Source organism: Carex rostrata, chromosome 17 (genome assembly GCF_964058835.1).
Source record: "Carex rostrata chromosome 17, lpCarRost1.2, whole genome shotgun sequence".
NCBI lineage: Eukaryota > Viridiplantae > Streptophyta > Magnoliopsida > Poales > Cyperaceae > Carex > Carex rostrata.
In genome coordinates this window covers 5,677,954-5,696,766 of record NC_135934.1, presented here as the reverse complement: position 1 = coordinate 5,696,766, position 18,813 = coordinate 5,677,954, and positions in this window count along the sequence as shown.

The window sequence follows — 18,813 nt, the reverse complement described above, 5'->3', positions numbered from 1 at the left end:
CGTGAATCTTAACGCTAATCAAATGGTTCTAATCGAGAATCAGATTCAATTTTGTTATAATGCCCATCGAACACCATTGGTACCTAATTTAAAAGGCAAAGGTTCAAAGTAAAAGTTCAGAAAAATGCTAGATGATATATATAATTGTGTCAAATCAATGAAAAATAAGAACATAAAAAAATAAAAAATATATATAAGTACAGCTAAGATCCCATAATTAGCTCAGTGGAGTATGCATAACTTATATAATTTCTGGAGATTTAATTGAATCTTCATTGGACAAATATCAAATTACAAAAGTATACATGAAATATGGAAGTGGAAAGTCTAAGCAGCTTGATGCCTTATTAGACCACCATTAATTGATGACAATTATTGAATTAAAGCAGGAATAAATTAAGAGGAGGGTTCAAATGTCTCCATTTTTTGTGTCTCCACTGTGCTTCCATTTTTAAAAACTTTAATAACTCAAAATTGAAAACTTAAAAGTCAAAATAAAACCGTTGGATATGATCTACATCATTTTATCTATACACATATAAAAAATTATGACATTTCAATTTTATTTTGATTGTCATCAAGAGCTTGTAAAAAACGCACTAATGTGAATGATTTCTAGACATTGATTTTTGAACCTATTGATTCACATAAAAACAAAATTGAAATGTGATGATTTTTTATAAGCTCATAGAGAAAATAACATAGATCACATCTAACGGTTTTATTTTGACTTTTATGTTTTCAATTTTGAGTTATTAAAGTTTTAAAAAATGGAGGCATGGTGGAGGCACAAAAAATGGAGGCATTTGAATCCTCCTCAAACGTGTATATAATGTTTGTATACTTCTATTTAGATTAATAATACAAGCAATGACACATAGAAAGAAATGGGTTGGTGAATGAAATTACAATTAATTTTTCTAAAAAGAAAAAAAGAAGAAGGTGAATTGACATATAACAAAGTAAATAACCACAAAAAAATTATAAAGTGATAGATTTAGGAAAGAGAGAGGAAGTAGAGATCAAATATTATATTAATTTTGTGAATTCTATTACTATTATACATAGTTTATTTACAGGGACTTAATTATGACAATTTATTCAAACATGTCCTATTAATTATCTCCTACTTATAATATACACCCACTAATATCTCATAAAAGACAGTAATTTAAGCCATTTATTCCAGATGACTTTGCAAAGAAGAGGAATAAAAATTCACATTTTTTACATGCACCATAATAGTTATTTTATTTCTTGAATAAATAACAATGACGAAATGATTTTAACCACTAACCATTAAAAAAAAAAACAATGATGAAATGGAATGGATATGAATTTGGATATTTACTACATATGAAAAAAGATCCGAATTCGAAAACGCATAGATTTTATGATGCATAAACGGAGCGGATATCCTATCAATCCAATATAGAATAGAGCGGGTAATATCCGTCCAAATTTAATTTATTTTGCGAACGAATTTTGATATATAAATGTCCCAATTTATTTACATTTTACTTGTGGGGCTAATGTCCGGAATAAGATTTTTTTTTTTTTCCATTCGCCACCTTTAATTTCATTTCTTTATCTCTTGTTTCTTTTCTTCTCCATTCCAATATTCATGGATAGAGATTTCTCCTTTATTATTTTCTGAATTGTTTTTCTAAATTTTTCTAAAGTTTCATATCCACAATCGAATATGTATTCGTAGATTATCAACTCTCTATCTATAACAGTTTAAGACTGATTTGATTTTAGATTTTGATAATGTGTAGGCTAATGTCAGTGTTAAATTAATTCGTGTCATATGGTCAAATTGGCACGGATATTAAAGAAATCTCATCAATTTTTAAATTAGTCTAAATTGTTATGAATGGTCAGAATTTTAAAATTAGTCTAAATTTTGATTTTAGATTTGATTGAAACGGACATAATTTTAAAAATATGTTTTACATTACAGTATAGAATACGGACTTGATGAGTGCTCACCTATGTTACTTCGATATTTCATTTAGGGCATTGTATCTGTATCAGATGCGTATTAGATACAGATACGCACTCGATATGAATATAAACTTACGTGACATATTCTTAATCTCTTGATACAGTTTCCGATACATAATAATACTATAGGATGTGACTCTTTCAATATGAGATACTGCAGCTATCTGTTGAATTAATTTCTTCGCTAACTACTCTATTGCTCCCTGAGTTGCTACGATCTGCATTTTAAATATTTAAGGGGCGGTCTAAGAAATTCCTTCTATTTAAGAGGCGGTCGAAGAGAATTTTTTCTAGTTTCTAGAAATATAATTGAATTATGTTTAGCTACTTTGAATCCATGCCACCTTAGTTGAATGCTAAAAGTCTTAGCCACTGTATTAAACTATCTAATGTGGTATAAAATATAAACTATAATATTTTCCTTAATAGAAAAAATTTCCGGTATGCCCATAGAAACTTTCAAATTAAATAGTCAATATTCCTGTAAAAACCACAAAATAGCTAATATTCCCATCAACACTTAATTTTTTTTTTTTATTTCTATCCCCTTTTATCTATTTTATCTTTCATTTATTTATTTTAAAATTCAAAAAGACATCTATACCCTTTTAATAAAATGGAGGTATCCATTGAATTTCTAACAATATTGAATAAGAACTTTCTTTCAAGAGATGCTTCATCTTTCTAGTGTTTTTCGTGCTAAAACCGAACTTGAAAATTGAGATTTAATTTCAACAGTAAAAAAATTGAATAAATCATTCGATCTTACAATCTGAAATCAAGAAATCATATGTATATCTTTTGCAAATTTTAATTTCAACAGTAAAAAAAATGAGATTTAACTTGTATCCAGTTAGATTGAAGTTAAATCATCTTAATAAATAGTAAAAAAATTCCAAAAAATAAAATTTTTTGTCTCCAAGCACATTTTAATATATATTAAACATCTAACAGTTTGAATCGGCCGTTTGAATTTCGAAAATCAGAGAAAAGAGTCGTTTGTTCCTGAGTCTAGGAACAAACGATTTGAGCTTAGCCATTCTCTCTCTCTCTCTCTCTATATATATTAGATGTATTGTATTTTATATTTTTGAATTACCGTATAGCTGTATCCGTATTCGTATTCGATACAATACCCATATTTGTATTCATGCAACATATATAGGTGCTCGCCTTTCTCTATCATGGTTATATTTTTGCTTAAATTCAATATTAAGAGATATAGTGAGACTATATTAGGTATCACTCACGCTATTTGGTATAGTTGTTTACCATTTTTTTTAATCATGAATTAGAGATCAAGTCATCTAATACACTTTCAAACTCTTATATATATTATAGAGAATTTTTTCACTTTATAATTTTTAAACCTATAACCTTTCACATATGAGCCATGTCTTTGCTACTAAGAACATAAAAAACATAGGTTATTTACTTTTACAGTGACCCCATGTATATTTTTGTTTTTGACGACTCATGAAGGTATTACTGTAGAAGGTCAACTAAAGTCGAGAAATAAGCTTAGTGGTGGAGGGGTCTATCAGATTTTGAGAGGTGGTTATGTGTGGTGTGTGCATGTATTTAGACTCTTTTACGGGTGTCACAGATTTTATGTGATTATACAAGTTCAATAAAATTAAAGCAGATGGTATTAAAAGCAGAATCGAGATTCTCATACGATGATTAGACATAATTTATAATTATTTTATATATTAAGTATACTTTTGTATTATGAGAAAAAAATAGAAATACAAGAATTAAAAAAAAGAAAAAATTTCTAGTGTACCCATGTAAAATTTTAAAATAGCTAATATCTCCATCAAAACAACATAATATTCAATATTCCCCTACAAATTTTATTTTATTTCTTCTATTCCCATTTTACATATTTAACTCTTTATTTAATTATTTTAATATTAAATTGACAAATTTACCCTCTTCTTCCTCAAACATTCTTTTACCTTTTCCAACATTTAGTACCTGCTTCTCCCACAGCTAAATTTTTCCCATGCTAGCCCTCTCCTTCTACCTCTCTCCCGCCCTCTCCTCTCAGGGTCAAGCATGAACAGAAAAAAAAAAAAAACAAAAATCCAATAGATGTCCGTCTCTGGTTTTCTCCAAGCTCCTTTTGTCTCTTTTTTCAAAATTTACCCAAATGTATATTTTTATGACACAAACCTCTTCAATAGCTATAAATTTCAAATTGTATGATTTCTTTCGTCAAATTAAATTGTAAGGTAAAATATTATTTCCTCTTTATCAATTAAGAAAGTCATATATATATCCTTGCACAAAAAACATTGAATCATTGTTAACTGGAGATAAAAGGAATCATTGTTAATTGCATCAACAGCTACTTGGGTTGAGAAGTACAGACAACAAATCGAGCCTCTTGTGAGTCCAGTTAGACATACTTAGTGGAAATCGTCAGTTAATATCTTAAAAGAAGAAGGCCTCGAAATTTTACATCAGAATGAGCATAGCCAACCTCCCGCTGCTAAAATATTCAAGGTTAAAAAACTAATTTTGGTATTATTCATTTTATTTATATGTTTGTTTAGTTTTGATCTTTAATCCGAACAGAGCATTTGTGAGATCTTTGTTGTATAATAGCAAAGAAAGAGTGACATTTCATTTACTATGAGCACATATGAGATGTTTCAGATTTGCATAAGGGATACTTAATATTTTGTGAATTTTTCAGAGGTTTCAGATTTGCATGAGAGATACTAGTATGAACATATGAATTAAATATCTTTCACTCACAAGAGATAAAAAGTGTCAGGAGAAAACTGGAAACGAATCACTTTTGGAAAAAAAAAGTGCTTAATGCTGAGAGCAAGAGGAGGCGGGGGAGAGATAGGGGGGAGAGGGGTGGGCATGAAAAAATTTAGTTGTGGAAGAAGGTAATGAATGTTTGAGAAAGAAGAGGGTAAATTTATCAATTTAATATTAAAATAATTAAATAAAGAGTTAAATAGATAAAATGGGGATAGAAAAAATAATATAAAGTTTTGATGGGAATATTGGATATTATATTGTTTTGATGGAGATATTGGCTATTTTAAGATTTTATATGGGCACACTAGAAATTTTTCCTAAAAAAAATGGGTCAATACAAGTCAAGTGCTCCCGTGGCTCTCTGTGGCACCGTTGCTGGATGATAAATAGCTACAAACATGATATGTTCACGGTATTTGTATCAGTCCTGGTACGAAAGTTTGGATTGCAATTTGAGGCAACCTTTTGAGCAATGATAAAAATTGGGTTACTTTAGGAGATCCGAACTTTCGTACAAGGACGTGAACTATTTATATGGTGCAGTGCTTATCTGGAACATTTGGTGCATTTTAAGACATGATAAAGTGGTAATTGACCTGCTTGACTAGGATTGCATATCCACATCATGATCCTTGCGGCTTGTACCAATGTGGTAAACTGTGTAGCAATTTACTGACTAGAAAATCTTTTGAAGATTTAAAAATATTTTTTTTTGTTATCGGTAGTACTTAAAAAAAATCATAGCATCGATATGAGAAAATCTCGGAAATAACACAAACGCAACACATGCTTGAGTTTTGCTCAGGAAAAAAACAAAAGCACGTGTTGTATTTCAAGAGAAATGCATTTAGTTTTATATACATTGTTTGATTTTGTTTTTTCATTGTATATGCGATATGACTATTAACGACTAGTAACTAGGGGTGTCAATGGTACCTTTTTAGCCGTTTACCCGACCCGTATCGTATTCGATAAGGCGGGTATGGGTCAGATTTTTTTTTCGTTAGCTTATTGGGTATAGGTATGGATAATAATTTTTTTTCGTTAAATAAATGGGTAAGGGTATGGGTAATGACTATTTCGTACCCGTTACCCTATAGGGTAATTATAAAATTCAAATATATATTCAATTCAATTTCCAACCCACTTAAATGTATATTTAATTCAATTTCCAATCCACTTAAATGTATATTTGTGTTTTTAAATTTTTATTCTTTATAAAAAATAATTTAGTTGAAATTAATTGCACATTTATTTTATTTTTTTATTAGAAATGCAATTATATATGTGTTAAAATGAATGAGTTTTTGATGTTTAATTTGTAAAATATAATAAAACTAATTATTATACTAGTATTATTCGTTATTCACCCGCTACCGTTTCGTTACCCGATAATATTAACGGGTAAGGGTAGGGTAGGGTAAGATCAATTTTTAATGGGTATGGGTAGGGTATGAGTAAGGTCAATTTTAATGGGTATGGGTATGAAAATGTCTCCACCCGACCCGTACCGTACCCATTGACACCCCTACTAGTAACGATATAATTTTGTAACACCAAAACAAGTAATTAAAAAAAATATGTAGAGAAATGTAACTGATCCTGTTTGCGTGTCTCTCAGACTAAAATGCAACATGTACGTGCTTATGTTTCTTTTATGTGTAAAACACTAGTACAGATTGCGTTTGTGCTATGTTTCGAGATTTTCACATATCGAAGCTATGAATTTAAGTTTTTTCGGAAAGGCTATAGATTAAAAAAAAAATGGGATTTAAAAGGTTGCTAGTAGTATCACCCATTGTTAGAAGCCCTACCCGGTGTCAGAACCCAGCCGCACACTATTGTTGTTTATTCCTGCCACAGAAGGTCTGTATAGTGGGAGACCTCTCCCTTTTGGATTTCACTTTGTTCTTTTTTTTTCTTTTTGCTTCAGTCATGCCCGTAGGCTTGCAACTATCAGAGATTACATCCATCTTGTAGTAATTGAGATACTTTTACACTTTTCTACCCATTCACTATCAAACAGGAAAAATTGGATAAGTAAAATCTATGTATGTACGAGCCTCCTAGTTGTCTACCCAATAGTGCTCTTCTAGTGAAGCTTTGTAAGGCGTAGGGGTGACCCATCTCAATTTTTCTCTACAAAAGTGACTCATAAGTCATAAGACTCCTCTGAGGTCAAAATTATTCCATCTCCGACTGCTACAATGGTATCCATCACAACGGATTGGATGGGGATCTTATATATATATATATATAGAGAGAATGACTGATCTCAAAACGTTTTTTTCTAGCTCCAGGAACAAACGACTCCGTCTTCATATTTTTGTTTGTTCATGGGACTAGAAAAAAACGTTTTGAGCTTAGCTCTTCTCTCTCTCTCTCTCTCTTTCTCTATATATAGGGAGAAATGAGCTATGGTGAGTTGCGAAGTAAGGATTTTTTATATTTCGTTTTAATTCAAAGACCATATAGTCGATTCGAACCACTCAACATGATATCTATATTGAAATGTGTTTGAAGACTTAATTTTACATTTTTTTAGATAGGTAGAAAACTCCTATTTTTGAACAGATTTTGGACTATAAAAAGCAAGGATTTTAAAATATTCTATAAAAAGAGTAAACAATTTAAAATATATATAAAATTTGACCTCCTAGCACATTTCAATATGGAGATCATGTTGAGTAATTCAGATCATCTCTTTAAAGTTTCAAATACAAAAATTATGGCCGTGAAGTAAAACAAAACCCTTACTTCACAAGTCACAACTCAACATACCCCAACTCTCTCTCTATTTAAAAACCTTTGCAGAGGTTGCGAAGTCGTGAGGGGGAATCGAACTGTTGACCTTTAGGTAACCAACAGTCCTAAAATATTAGGACTTTTTCCTTATCCAACTGTGCTACCTCCCCTTTCTTCTCTCTCTCTTTTGAAATGAAAAATAATGTTATTTGTGCATCGGTCAGAAATAAGAATCAAACTTGGGTTCTGTCACACCAACGTCAAACAACTTAACCATTACACTAGCTTAGACTTGGTCTCTCTCTCTCTCTCTCTCTCTATATATATATATATATGAGGAAGGTTCAAATGCCTCCATGTTTTTGTGCCTCCATCATGCCTCCATCTCTTTCCATCATTTTCAAAGTTCAAACAGTCGATCCGAACCGCTCAATCTAACCTCCATACTAAAATATGTTTGGAGACCAAATTTTATATTTTTAGGAATTTTTTCACTACTTTTTTAGATAGGTACAAAAATACTATTTTTAGATGGTTCAGATTTACTGATTTTGTACCTATCTAAAAAAATTCCTAAAAATATAAAATTTGGTCTCCAAACATATTTTAGTATGGAGGTTAGGTTGAGCGGTTCGGATCGACTGTTTGAACTTTGAAAATGATGGAGAGAAATGGAGGCATGATGGAGGCACAAAAACATGGAGGCATTTGAACCCTCCTCTCTCTCTCTCTCTATATATATATATAGTAGAACTAGGGTGTTCTTAAGTTCACCAAGCTCCTTGGTGAACTCAAGTCTAAAACCCGTCAAATCGGTTTCAAATGACAAATCCGAACGTTGAAACTCGCTTACCTTACGAGTGATGCATCTACATGTGAAAATTTTAAACATTCGAATTAATATAGCATAAAGTTAAGCGGTCAAAATTAGAAGGTTAATAAATTAATTTGAATGCATTCATTTTTTGAACGTTTTTTTTATCACTTGACTTTGTACAAAAATATATTTTTTTTTCATGTAGATGCGTCACTTGTAAAGTAGACGGGTTTCAACTGTTCAGATTCATCATTTAAAGCCGATTTGATGAGTTCACCAAGAGGCTTGGTGAACTTAAGAACACCCTACTACTCTCTCTTTTGAGAATGTTGGCAGTGGCTGCCAAACTTGTATTGAAACAATTAATATTTTACAGGGTTTAAGGTGCAAAGAAACAAAAACATCTACGGCCTACTACTGTCAGTCCTCCTAAAGCGGTACTGACTCACGACCAGTTTGTCACCACCCAAATAAAATTAAAACAAAAACCAGCCTCCTTTATAACATCCAAAGGCAACATAGAAAAACGAAATTCATAGATAAGAAGTAAAAGAGGAAAAAAAGAAAACATTTAGGCTTTAGCAGAAACTTTCCCATAGCCTATACTCCTGTTCAATCCTTGTAGCCAGTTGTTTCGGATGGGCCCTTGTTCCTCCAAACAATACTCCATTTCTTTGTTTCCACAGCTCCCACATCGCACACAGTACCTTATGTCCCATATGTCACCTACTGACAACAGATTTTGTGTAATGATGCTATCTCCCCTTATGCCTAGTAGAAACCAAACAGAGATTGCATAGGGGCATAAAAATAGAAGGTGGGCTGCCGATTCAACTGGACAGCTATTACACATCATGCATTTCGTGTCACATTGCATTCCTCTTGATCGTAGATTTTCCTTCGTTAGGATTCTGTTTTTTAGTAGTACATATCCGAAAATTTTAACCGTTTGTGGGGGCCTATACCGCCAAATTTCTGAGTGATCCCATGTAATTTTCCCTCCCCCCACTAGCGCCATGTATGTGGATTTGGTTGTGTAGTTTCCATCAGCTGTAAACCTCCATGTGAAGGCGTCTTCCTGGTCCATGAAGCTCACTTGGTCCATGCATTCTTCTTCCATGTTCAACTCGGCCAGTCTGTTACTTGCCTCGCGCAGTGATATCTTGTGCAGAGCGGGAAAGTCTGTATCTCCAAAGTATCCCCTCAACGGCCTTCCCCCCATGAATCAAACCAGAAGTCCCTGAGCTGTACTTATTTTTCTTCTTATTTTGATTGCCGTCCTATGCCATAAAGAATCCGGTTGTGTGTATAGTCTCCACCACCACCTTAGAATTAAAGCCGTGTTCTGCATTTCCAAATTCAAAACACCCATGCCGCCGAAATCTTTTGGCAAACAGACAGTCGGCCAGTTTATCAATGATATCCCCTTCCTGTCTTGTTCATTTTTTCCCCAAAGAAAGTCACGACATATCTTATCCATCCTTTCTATTACCCATTTTGAAATTTTGAAGTAGGATGGCAAAGCCGTTAGCACTGAGTTGACTACTACAGTCTACCTCCTCGCGAAATCATCTTGCTTTTCCACCCTTGCAATTTTTTTTTCCATTTTCTCAATTAATGGAATAAAAAGACCCCGTTCTAGTCTGTTTACTGTCAACGGCATGCCCAGATAAGTGAGTGGTAGAGCTATGTGTTAGTTTGTAATAATCTAGAAGTCAATAAAACGATAAATTATCATAAAGCTTTGTTCATGAATTGAATGTTTATTTATATATCATTTTGTTGCCTTGAGTATTATTGAATTTATGGATCATTTCGAGTTCATGACTGAAATTGTGAAACTCCATAATATAGATGATATATACTCTTAAAAAGTCACTGACCAAGGTAATTAGCAGGAACACTAATTACCGCGATAAGGTTAGTATGTGGATTAAAAGATGGTTAAGTTTTACAAACCACCTGACACGAGATGTCATTTTAATCACATAGATACATGTTCTAGGAACATGGTATTTGACAGACCCCGAATGAAACATTAAATAGAATTGTGTTCGTGTCATTTATGTTTTCATTCAGTGTCAAGTTCTACAGTATGAGGTATTTATCGTTCCCATTGAGAAATATGTATGTGTGATTGTTATCCATCGCTGTCCGTAAAAAGCAGTCATAACGGTAGCTTTTCCATATGTATAGCTTAGCTGAGGAAGTGATAGTTTACCAAGAATACTATTTGTCCCTCGTATCTCTATACGAGCTATGACATCACTGGGCCCCTTGATAGAGTAAGATTATCTGCTAGCGGTATAATTACAAGAGTAATTATATTTGATAATCTGCTCAAGATCAAGAAAAGATTCAGTTAGCAAGGAAGACACACATCTACCTTGAAACTAATTTGATAGCTATGAGACAGAAGAACAGACACAAGTAAAGTGTTTACTGGATCGTGATATTGTACAGTACAGCATCATCTGTGTAATTGGATGGTCATGATGTGTTGCCAGATGCCGCTCATGATTATAGAAGTTAAAACAGTTTTAACTCTATTTACCAACATAACACAGATCCTATTGGGTCACACCATATAGGAGTTAATCGGAGAATCTTATTGTGATTGATTATAAATTGGTTATGATCAATAGTAAGATGGTTATAATTAATTATACGTGTTATAATTAAATTATAAATGTTATGTAAAAATAACAAGCAAAAACATTGGTTAATTTATAAACGTGTGTGACACGTTGTATAAAAGTTAACCGGTTAATTTGTAAATGTGCAGGACACGTATAAATTACCGAAACAACAACCGCAAGAAAAATATATATAATTGTTCAGAATAATTATACGAACATTATTTGTGTTCGGGCCGAGGGCATTCGGGTCTTTTCATATTCGTCCTTATCCGCATGACATGTCATCGATCCTATCCAGATGACACGTCATCAATCTTATCCACATGACACCTCACCCCCCTAGGTGGCATGCCTTGTCATAGGGGTATTTTGGTCTTTTCACACCATTTTAGAGGCTATAAATAGAGGGGTGCATGGAGAGAATAAAATACTAATTCATTCGTACCGTTTCGTGTCGAAACAGATCGGTATTTTCTCTCTTTCTCGGTTTCTCTCCTAAATAGTGTTTCGGTTGAGAAAAGAAAGTTATACGTAGTTGACGTATAATCTTGCGAGTTGTTGTGAAGTATATTTATGGGATCGATGAATAGTGTTTTACCGAATTTCGCGGTATGTCAGTTTTGCATATTGATGAAACTGAGCAACCGAAAATTCGTGTTTACGGGTTTTCATCTTTTTCCTCGTGAATAGTGTTTTTGCATAATTCCGCGGTTTACGGTATTTCTGGCAGAAGAAATAAACCGTTCTCCGGTTAGTCCTGGTGGATAACCGATAGAGGTATCACACGTGTGATACTCCGAGTCGATTCCTTCCCTGGTGAGGCTCTACTCACTCGGTCTGCATTCCAACTGTGATTTGGAAACAAGGTATAAATATGCTATATTAATCTATTTAATTGGTAAGTAGATTAAAGTTTTAGAAATCAATCATGGAGTAGATCTGTAAAAGGATTAAATTGGGTTTTGATGCCCAAGGAATACTGAAGGTGGATCGCCTTGGAAAGTTTTCTGACATACCCCGTTTAATCCTGAGCTTAAGTTGGCCGTAGAAATTTTTGTTCTACGGTCATTCCGCAACTTAAGCCTAAACGGGTTTTGGTTACAGCACCGTGAAACCCCAACACTATGCGCACACAGCCAAGTAAGGCACCTGTTTTTGCTGCCTCTGTCTCTGACATATTAATTGGCACGAAAGAACTTTTGTGGTAATTGATTTCCAGTCCAGATATCTTGGTGAATAACCTGAGCATCAGTTTGAATGTAATTATGGTTACCTCATCTGCACTTATGATAAAAGCAGAGTCGTCCGCATACTGAAATGCCATGATTGACTCCTGTATCTTGGGTGCTATAGGAGATGTGAGTATGTCGTTTATTCTATTAACCATCTGCTGTAATACATCTGTGGCTATGAGGAACATCATTAGGGACAACGGGTCCCCCTGCCTCAACCCCTTCCTATGCCGAAAGGCTTCACCTCGAGTACCATTGATGATCACACTGGATGTCGATGTTTGTAAGCTCTTTTTAATCCACCCGATCCACTTTTCCGGGAACCCTCTTGCCTTCATTACGTTCATAAGGAATTCCCATTGGATTGAGTCAAATGCCTTCGAAAAATCAATTTTAACGAAAACCGCTTGCCTCTTTGTTGCTGTTATGTATTGAAGGGTTTCCCTTGTTGATATGCAATTTTCTCCAATATGTCTCCCTCTTACAAATGCCGTTTGGAAAGGTGAAATCAGCTTTGGTAGCTCCGGTGCCAATCGGTTTGCTAGTATTTTTGATAGAATTTTTGGAATCAGGTTGACCACACTTATTGGTCGAAAGTCCCCCACCGTTGTTGAGTTTTCCCTTTTCGGAATCATGATTATATCTGCTCTGTTTACATCTCTTAAATCAAGCGTCTTGCTGTAGAACTTGTTTACCGTTGCCATTACATCCCCTTTTACTTCATTCCAAAACCGTTTGACAAATTCATTTGGGATCCCATTCGGTCCCGATGTCTTGTTGTTTGCTAATTTTTGAACCACAAAGGCAACCTCATTCTCTTGAAACATCTCCTAAAGGTGTGATAAATCCATCTGTTCTTGATATACTTCTGCAGGGTCAAACTTTATTGTTTCCTTTGAGTTACCCAACAGATTTTTGAGTGATTCATGGAAAGCATTTACTATGCTTTGCTGATCTGTAACTATCCGACCCTCATGAGATAAGGAAAGTATTGCGTTTTTCCTAGTTCTTGCCGATGCGAAAGCATGAAAAAAATGTGTGTTAAGGTCCCCATCTTTTAGTCAATTGCACCTCGCCCGTTGTTTTCATCGGGTCTCAATTAAAATAGCTAATTCATATGCTCTCTCTCTCATTTTGATTCTATGCTGAAATTCATGCTTTTGTAACGGTCTCTCTTCTTCCAGACAGTCCAGGGAAAGAATTTTTGTTTTGCAATAGTCTAGTTTCAATTGCGCATCTGAGAAGTTCTGTTTATGCCATTGTTTCATTTTTTTGTTGCAGCAAGGTGGTTCTCACCATGAAACTTTCCAAGCTATTCTCTGAGCCATCATCCCATTGTTTTTGTACCTTATTTTTAAGAATATCATACTTAAACCAACATAGCTCCATTTTGGGAAATGGTTTGATCGGCTGTCTCTGCTTGCATGACAATAGTAACGGCACGTGGTCGGAAACCGTCATTGGAAGCGCTTGTAATGCTATGATAGGGAATATTAGAGGGAGATCAGCTGTTACGAAGAATCGATCTAACTTGGAGTGTATCAGAACTGGCTGTTTATCTGTCCATGTGTACTTCTTGTTTCTTAACGGCACATCTATGAGCTGTAGTTCTGATATTAATTCATTGAATTTAGACATGCAGTTGAAACCCCTCATGGCTCCCGATCTATCCACCAGCCATCTAACCACGTTAAAATCTCCGGCTAGCATCCACGGGAACCTCACCAGTGATGTTGTGTACCTTATTTCATTAAAAAACTACACTTTTTGTGATTCTGCTTCTTCGGACGGGCCGTACACCGTGATTACGACTATTGACCTGCCCGTGCTAATCTGAAGTAATTGAGCTGTGCACGTGTGCTCAGTTGCCCATGAATTTTGTAATCTATAGGATCTCTTCCAAGATATAATGCATCCTCCTGACAATTCTCTTGCACTCAAAATAACACAATTTCTCTCAAAAAAAGATGGCAAAACACAAGAAACATAAGTTAATTCATCTCCATTCCACTTTGTCTCTTGGATACAAATTACATCACACCTGGAATCCTTAATTTGATTCCGAACTACAGCTGATTTCTCTGGATTACTCAAACCTCTTGCGTTCCAACAAAGAACATTAATTTTTTTTCATTGTATTCATTAAATAAACAATAAAAACTTCTTTCTTTCTAAGCACCCAAATGCACTGGCGCTTCATAGAGCCTCCTCTGGCCCGAACTCCATGTCGTCTGCTGAGTCTGGGCTGAATTGTGCATAGTATCGGCCTTCTGCATCAGGTCCGTCTAGCATTGGTGAGTCCTCCCATCGATTCGGATCTGCTGCTATCGGGGTTGCATGGCCCCGTTCTTCCATGGTGGTTTCCATTGGGTCAGGCTGTTCTATTTGGGGGACGAGTTGAGCCCTCTCTCGGTTGTCCTCTGTTATAGCCCGTTCTACCTCTTCTATTTGTAGGCCGCATGCTGTAGCCAGATCTTCTGAATGGGTCCGTTTGACTGTGATAATGTAATTACCATTTAGGCCAAGGCTGGCCTGCGCCTCTTTGTCAGAAGGGCCCACTTCCCTTCTTGATCTATCTGCTTTCTTCCTTTTATTTTTGGTGGGCTTACTTTGGTCCGTAACCTATCTATCACTGGTTAGTTGCATAGGGATATGTGGAAACTCACCTTTTGGGTCTACAGTCTGGCGCAAGAAGAAATCGTTAACATCTTGTCCTATCTGTGATGCTAGCTGTGTTTCGTGCACGACTTCCGGAGTAGGTTGTACGAGGTTCTGATCTCCTGTAGTGGTTTGGATTGGAAGTGGCGCTTTATTTTGTGGCTGTTGGCTTTGGTTTTGGATTGGAACACCACCGATGACCGTTTGGATCCCTTGTGGCCTTTGTGTACCATCTTCTGACATGCTTTCTGCGCCTTGAGAAGGCACGCTTGTTGTACTGTGGGTAGGTTTTGGCAGTGGGATCCCTTGTGGTTCTTCTTTCGAATATTCATCAGGTGAGTCATTTTTCCCTATTGACTGACCCGCCCCAGCAAACTGGTTGCTATAGTCCGGTTCTTCTTCAGGATTAGGGTTAGAGTTTCCTCCTTCATCACATGCCACGGCTGCGTTGAGCTCCGGTGTGTCATACATGTCTAGCGATGTACTTGTCCCATCTCTGTTTGCCACTATGGACGGTCTGCTTTGCAATGCCGTCATCAGCTCATTGAAAATTATACCATCATCTTCAATTACCTTTGGCCCCGTCAGTGCTTGCAATAGAACATGAGTTAGTGCTTCCTTAGGTATGCCCACACACATCTCTCTTAGTGCCCTTCTAGAAATGATCAATGGTTCTTCTTGGAAAGTAGGACCCTGGTTTTTCATGTTCATGAAGACTTCTTCTTCCGTCTCCTGCGATGGTATCACCGGTACAGGCCTGGGGTGCCTTGGTGAATGCGGTGGGATATCTCCTGCTGTGTAAACTGCACCTTTTTCCCACACCACCACTTTGAGTGGTACCGTGAATTCCATTCCTCCGGCCGTCAACACAATTTTGAAACACGACTTAGATCATCTGTTGCAACTGCCACCTTCCATGCTTTTTTATCTGCTGCAATTTCCGGTTTTACTGTGCCTAAGTAGGTGCCAAATTTTGAAACTGCATTGATGATCTGTTTTTCACGCCATAATAGTATGGGGTGCCCCACTAGGTCAAGGAGGATCTTAAACCTTGGTATGACTATTGCTGTTGCATCATCGTGTGGCGACCACTGTTGAAAGGTCATTCCGTTGTCCCACAGGTTAGGGTCTGTTGCTGCGATGAAAGTTTCCACCTTTAGGCCCTCGGGCAAGTGGATGAGGTAACGGCCTCTTGTCAGCTCAGAAATTCTGAGCTTTGCTTCCCTTACCAGACCTGTGTCAACGGCGATCTTGACTACCTGGTCAAGCTGAACTAGTAGAGGGTAATCATGCGTGTACATCACCACCGCCTTACTCAGGTTTTCAAGCTCTTGAAAGTATTCCTCGTCTCGGTCAATAAAGACGTGAATTCTTTCTGGGCGGTCTTCGGGCATAGTTGGGGTCGGTGGTAGTTGAGAACCGGTTAGTATTTCATCAAAACCAGGCTCCCCTTGGGCCAGTATGACATTACTACTCCCAGGGGTGAAAGGTCTTGCCTGAGGATTCAATCTTCCTGAGATACATTTAGAGGCGATATGGCCCTCATTGTAGCATTTGCCGCATTTCTTTGCATTTCTGCAAGCCGCCGCCGTGTGGCCATTACGTAGACATTTGAAGCATCTCCCTCTCCATTCGAAGAAGGTGGGGGAGGGTGGGAAGCGCAATAGAGTGGGGCTGTGGGGAAAGACAAAATATTGCACCCCGGTGGGTGATCGTGGTGATGAGTGCGAAGACTGTCTAGACGGTGGCCTGGAGGTTGGTGTTGGTGTGTAGGGGGTGCCACCAGATGACCATGAGGCCGTGCTTCCTCCACTCACTATTTGGGCGTATGAGCGGGTGTTTGAGTAGGGTGTGTATGGACGAACTCTCTCAATCTCTTGGTCCGTCGGGGTGCACCATCTTAATAAATAGTAAAAAAATTCTAAAAAATGTAAAATTTGGTCTCCAAGTAGATTATAATATAGATTAAACATCTAACGGTTTGGATTTATTGTTTGGACATCACACGGCTAAAAATAGCCCCGGCAGCACCTGGGCAGAACTGCTGCCGGCAGCAATTTAGCCACAGCCTATATATATAGAGTAATGCTACGCTACTTCGCGAATTAAACGGAATGTTTTAATTCGTGCTCATATCTCTAGTTTCAAAGTCTAAATAGCAGATCCAACCCGTTAGATGTTTAATCTATATTAAAATATGCTTGGCGACCAAATTTTACATTTTTTCAAATTTTTTTACTATTTATTAAGATGGTTTGAAAATCGCTATTTTTTAATGGTGCAGAATTTTAATTAAAACAACGATTTTCAAACCATCTTAATAAATAGTAAAAAAATTTCAAAAATGTAAAATTTGGTCTCCAAGCACATTTTAATATAGATTAAAGATCTAATGGTTTGAATTGGCTATTTGGACTTCAAAACTAGAGATATGAGCGCGAATTAAAACAATCCGTTTAATTCGCGAAGTAGCGTAGCCTTACTCTATATATATATATATATATATATAGAGAGAGAGAGAGAGGAGGGAGGGAGAGAGAGAGAAAAAAAAGGAGAAGAGAGAGTAGAGAGAGAGAGATCAGCTGCGATGGCAACCACCCACGGGTGGCAGGTAGTGCGGCGTTTAAAGAAATAGTAAAAAAATTCCAAAAAATGTAAAATTTGGTCTCCAAACACATATTAATATGGAGAACAAGATGAACGGTTCGGATCAACCGTTAGGATTTTGAAAAGTCGAAATCCAAGGCGTTGCATGGAGGGGCTCTATGCTATGCATAGTGATATCTCCATATTTGATCTATTGTTCCGACCAATTCTTGTACCAAAATCTGCGTTTTAAACCACCAAATCGCGTATTTTACATTGAATATCCATAGAATGTGGTACTGCTGCGATTTCATTCTTATTTTGCAGAAAACGGGCGAAATCAGGGAAGTTACTGAATTCTGAGACACGCGACCCTCATCACATCTGACGCGACCCTCATCACATCTGACGTGACCCTCATCAGAGTCGATGCAGGTGGCATCAGACCTGATGAGGGTCGCATCGCGAGCTTCCAGAGCAGACAGCAAAGGCCCAATTAAGGCCCAGAATTGAAGCACGCGTTTTGAAATGTCTATAAATAGACCACCCCTGCTACCAGGGAGGGAGTTCCGAATTTGAAGATTCAAAACCTCAAGAATTGGAGTGTTGATCAAGAAAGAAGAGAGAGATTGGAGATCGCTTGGAGAAGAAGAGGAGATTGCAAGATCCTCTCCAATCCACCTTGGATCTTCGAGCTTCATCATGATCTCTTCTCTTCTCCCCTCTTTTATGCTCTCTTTTATCATGTTTGAGTAGATCTTTAGTTCCTAGGGTTAGGATGTAGTCTCTAAACTTTGTCTTTGAGTTGCATGTTGTTTTGATCTAAGTTTGAACTTGTGTGATTCTTTGTTTGAGTATTCATTGATTGCTTAATTTTGATTGCTTGATTGATTCTTGATTGTCTACTGTTAGATGTCTATAGCATCTCTTCTAGTAATTTGGCCTTGATGTTTCTTGCAATTGAGATTTAGTATTTGAAGTAGATTTATGATCAATAGTAGCCGAGAGGTGAACTTTCCATTATCGAAAGGTTGTGGATACTTCTAGCAAACTAGACAATCAATTTAGGTTAGATACCAGTAGGTGAGAGCTACAGGTTGAAGCCTCGCACAAGAAATCAACTTAGATACGAACACATGTCAGCTCAGCTCGAGGGCCAATCGACCCGCATCAGAGATGATGCGAGTCGCATGATAGGTCCAGAGAAGACAAAGTTTGGGATGAAACCTGAGACCCTGGGAACGCCTTTTATCATTGTTCAAAACCAAAACCTTTAATTGCTTTCATTTACTGTTAATTGAATTGTCGCTCGAAATTAGGAAATATAAACAAACCAAACCCAACTTTT